General features: G+C 41.4%; 1 long non-coding RNA gene across 1 annotated transcript; it reads left to right on the top strand.

Annotated features, from left to right (window-relative positions):
* Positions 1 to 1,514: 1,514 nt before the first annotated feature.
* Positions 1,515 to 2,848, top strand: LOC119272808. The gene is made up of 3 exons (XR_005134790.1): positions 1,515 to 2,047; positions 2,147 to 2,491; positions 2,597 to 2,848. It is a non-coding gene; the product is annotated as an uncharacterized LOC119272808 (long non-coding RNA).
* The last annotated feature ends 2,313 nt before the right edge of the window (positions 2,849 to 5,161 follow it).

The following is a 5,161-nucleotide window of genomic DNA, read 5'->3' as shown; positions in this document are numbered from 1 at the left end:
AAAGGGTGAAGTAAAGTTCAAACCTTTGCCCTTGAGTTTCATTGTGTCCCAGGAATTGTTGATACAGAATAACCAGATGCTGAGATCTGAATCTAATGCCTTATGATGTATAAGACAACATTTTTCTATTAGCGGTGTGATCCTAACCAGAGGTGAATCCAGGATTGCACACATTGTCCCAAGAGACATAGAGCGATCATGATGTCCATGGCCCAGATAGGGTAGTGGTGGCCATTGAGAACGAATGCCTTCAATTTTATAGCCATATATTACCTCTATGGGTAAACCAGAGATAATTAATTTACAGCTAGTAAATTAAACACCATCATGGATGATGTTGTAATGAACTTAACAAAATCAATGGGTATTTCAAGAAGTTATCTTGAAACCATTAGTGTGAATCTCAAATTGCTAAATATGACACCTTGAAAATAATCTCCAAAATGGAGTAGATCTCGCAGCACTAGGGAGTATAATCTGATGAAATCAGTCGACACTTACTCGTAATGCCTTATGTCATCATTTAGTAAAATGTATGGAGAGCACTTTGTAAAACAATCATAATATCGAAACGACAAAATGTAGGCTTTATCAGTAGTCATCGATAATCTGCGTAGGCAGTAGATCCATATGACTACCTTGTGATCCCAAGCATCAATTTGAAGAAACCATTTTGAATTTTGCATTTGTATTTGCAAGAAATTAAAAATCTCAATTGCAAATAGATGTATTAATCTCTACATGTGTTTAACATGAAAATAAATACATCATAGACAATATTTCAAAATACCTAGTACTCAACGGAGAAACAATACCACATAGATACCGAGTTTATCTTTGCAAGAGATTAAAAAATCTCAGTTGCAAATGGATGTAATTAATCTTGACACGTGATAAACGTGGAAATATATTACATCAACTTAAGATCTGGAATACATCTCAGTACTCAACAGATATACACTACTATTATAATAAATAGTAATGATGTTGTAAACTTGATGCTCAAGTGAAAAATTTGAATTGTATAGACCTCAAATTAAATGAGATGATCTTGTATCAAGTTGCAAGATAATTCAGCAGGGTGAATTAATAATTTGCGAGAGAAAATTGAACTCAATCGTAATGAGATTGTTTTGCGAGAAAATAATTCTCAATCGCAAATCTATATTGTTGTGTGAGAAAATTTAATCTCAATCACAGAACAATGTCATTGTACCGGTAAAGAACATGTTATAGGTCAAGCAAATAACAACCACATATTTTTGGAATTTCAAAACTCTACAGAAAATAGGCTAATAGCAGATCTTTACATGTCCTAAACGTCACGAATGCTAATGAATAGCAAATGATGTGCTAAGACACAAGTTTTGGCCTATTCCGAAAATAGGTAAAGCCGCTAGGGCTATATTGCAAAACTCGCGAAGAGATAAGGCTTCCTTGTATTTTTCTCCTGTCTGGACGTGTGGTGCTAGTGAGCGAGTACATGAGAGATTGCCACCGGGACGCAGCCCGCGCAGGAGCTTCTCCATGCCACGTGCAGGTCATGGGCTGCCGTCGCCGCCTAGGAAGGCAGCTCCACCGTGCACTGGCGGAGGGAGAAGCCCCGTGTTTCCAGTTGGTCCAGGGCCGCGCCACCACACGCTGGGGGATAGTGGTCGAGGGCATCGCCTTGCCGTTGTCATGGTCCGCGACTTCGCCGAGGTCGCCGCCTGCGCGTGCAGGCTGCGGTCCTCAGGCACTCTGCTCTTAGAGCCGCCTCTGCGCCGGAGGACGTCGACATGCCACGCATCGGAAGTCGAGGCCGAGCCAAGTGGCAAGGGGGCGCCAACACACCGCGTGCTGTGGAGCGCCGGGCGGTTGACGGCCACTTTCGGGAGCGTCATCCTGCGCGTCTCCGTGTGATGGAGGCAGGGAGTCGGAGTCGAGCGCCTGAGGGCCCGCCACCGTTTACGATGCCAGAGGTCAAGCCGAGGCCAGACGAAGCCGATGCCGTCGTCGTTCACGTTCTTGATGGCGACAAGCGCCACCACCAAATCCAATGACGATGGTAATTAAGTCAGGAATTTACCTTTCCTTGATTCACGTTCTCGATTTCTTTTCGGATCGATGGACGCCAATGCTCCTATTCTTCATTCATTCCCTGTAGGGTATCGCTCTCGAAGAGGCAGTTAGTATTCGAGAAAGAAGAGGCAGTTAGAGATCGAGAGATTTCTGTCTTGGCCGTGCACGGGGCGAGTCTGCCGCTTGGAAGCTTTTCCGCCGGGGTGAGGGCCACCGCGGTAGCGGGCAACAGGCCGAACCGAGGGCTGCAGTCGTAGAACTCGCAAGCGATGTCGTAGCCAGTCGTCGATGGGATCGCTCCACCGGAAGCGTGCTGATAACGTGTTGAAAGGGAAACGAGAGACAATCCAGAGAGCCTTGGCACAGATGTGAAAGTGAATCGTCGTTCTCATTGATGATGACATTTACACATATATATAGCCCCGAAGAGGTATGATCAAAGGGATGCGAAGCAACTGCCTTGGTTAGGAAAAGTAGGGATTAATAAGATTAATTAAATCCTAACAATTCCACAAACACCCGTCCCCTTGTCCAGCGGAGAAGATCAAAATGGAAGTCACCCGGCCGGGACGCGAAATCTGCACGGTGACGGGCTGCTCTAATTTTGCGGCGTGGGTGGCGTGGCTGATACTAGATTCCAATCTTGTCCCTCCGCCCTCCAGGGAGGAGAAGAGAGGCAACCAAGTGATGATACAATTTTATTCAGGTTCGTTTTGCAATAATTTTTGTGGAACATGGTTATGTGCAAGACGCTCTCAGGTGTAATCTCTTGCGGGAAACTATAAGAACTTCGGCGTATTGGTTGTTGGTGTTAACAGGTTTTTGCCCCGCGGCAGATGTTTGGACATCGTGCATCTGCAGTGGGTCTTCTGTTAATGCCCCAGCTCGCCTATCCCCTTTCCCGCCCCCTTCCCTGCTTTTAATTGTTGCCGATTGTCGTCAGGAGACCTGTACCAAATATTCCGTCAAGTCTTTAATGGAAAGGGACGAGAGCCTGGTTGGAAAAGAACTTCGGCACACAGAGATTTGGAGGCGATGGCAGGGAGGTCTGGCCATGGTATTCGTCTCATGAGGGTGCCCCCCGGATCAATGGTGGCGGGCCCTGCTCGGGTTCCAGATCTACCACCTCCTGAGAATAACACATCTAACACGGAAAATATTAGCCACCCCTCACCGCTCCGCGAGCGAAACAAACACACAAAAAAGATGTTTATTTTTGAAAATTAGAGATGACACATACAAATTTGCTTAGAACGGCAAAAGAATACCGCATATAGGTAGATATAGTGGAGTCATGTGGCAAAACTGGTTTAAAGATTTTTGGATGCACAAATAGTGATCATACTTAGTGCAAAATGAAGGCTAGCAAAAGACTGAGAAGCGACCAATCAAGAAACGAATAATCTCATAAGCGCGCATTAAGCATAACTAACACCGAATAATGCACCATAAGTAGGATGTAATTTCATTTCATAACTATTGACTTTCGTGCTTGCATAGGGAATCACAAACCTTAACACCAATATTCTTACTAAAGCATAATTACTTATCAAGATGACTCACATATCACATCATCATATATCTCAAAACTATTATTAAGAATCAAGTTTATTTTGTCCAATGATCTTCATGAAAGTTTTTATTATATCCTTCTTGGATATCTATCACTTTGGGACTAGTTTTCATATGTTGCTTTTGACAAGCTCAAACAAATATAAGTGAAGATCATGAGCATAATATTTCTTTCTCTCAAATTAATTGAAGTGAAGCAAGAGAGAATTTCTTGTAAATTTTAATAAGTCTCAAACAAATCTAAGTGAAGCAAGATAACATTTCTTTAAAAATACTAAAGCACACCGTGCTCAAAAAGATATATGTGAAGTACTAGAGCAATTCCATAGCTCATAAAAATTTAAGTGAAGCATAGAGAGCAATTTCTAACAAATCATGACATAATTTTGGCTCTCCCAAATAGGTGTGTCCAGCAAGGAATCAAGACTTTAAAACACAAAATAAAACAAGCAAAGACTCATATCATACAAGACGCTCCAAGCAAAACACATAGTATGTGACGAATAAAAATATAGTTTCGAGTAAAATACCGATGTTCGTTAGAAGAAAGAAGGGATGCCACTCGGGGGCATCCCCAAGCTTAGTTGGTTGCTCATTTCTGGATAATAGCTTGGGATGCCGGGGCATCCCCAAGCTTAGGCTCTTCTACTCCTTATTCCTTCATCCATCGTAAGATAACCCAAAACTTGAAAACTTCAATCACACAAAACTCAATAAAACCTTCGTGAGATTCGTTAGTATAAGAATAATAAATCACTACTGTAAGTGCTGTATTAAACCAATTCATATTTTGTTCTTGCATTATATCTACTATATTCCAACTTCTCTATGGCAAAAACTCATCAAAGAAAACCATAGAGCCATCAAAATAAGCACACAACACAAAGAAAATAGAATATGTCAAAACAGAACAGTCTATAGAAATCTGACTATTTCGAATACTTATGTAACTCCAAACATTCTGAAAACTTAGGACGGCCTGAGCAATTTGTATACTGATCTACTGCAGGTGGAATGTGTATTTTATCGCTCTCTTGTAAAAAAATGAAAATTATTTTCATGGGCGTAAAAGTTTCTGTTTTTTTAGCAAGATCGAACAACTATCACCCAAGAAGATCCTAAAGGCTTTACTTGGCACAAACACTAATTAAACATAAAAAACCCAATCATAACAGTAGCATAATTGTGCTAACACTCAAGAACAGGAAGCAAAAAGCAAAAATAAATTTTATTCATTGGGTTGCCTTCCGACAAGCGCTATATCTTTACGCCCTTAACTAGGCATAAAACAAGGATCTAAGTTTTGTCATCTTTGGTTCGAGATCCATAAGATGCCCTCATGATTGATTCATATGGTGGCCTAATTCTTGTTCTAGGAAAGTGTTTCATACCCTTCCTAAAAGGAAATTGGAACTTAATATTGCCTTCTTTCATATCAATCATGACATCAATAGTGCATAAAAACGCCCTACCAAGAATAATTGGACAAGACGGATTGCAATCAATATCAAGAACAATAAAAATCTAT

This window comes from Triticum dicoccoides, chromosome 3A, assembly GCF_002162155.2.
Source record: "Triticum dicoccoides isolate Atlit2015 ecotype Zavitan chromosome 3A, WEW_v2.0, whole genome shotgun sequence".
NCBI classification, from domain to species: Eukaryota; Viridiplantae; Streptophyta; class Magnoliopsida; order Poales; family Poaceae; genus Triticum; species Triticum dicoccoides.
The sequence above is the reverse complement of the archived record's forward strand: the minus strand, read 5'-3'. Positions and strand labels throughout refer to the sequence as shown.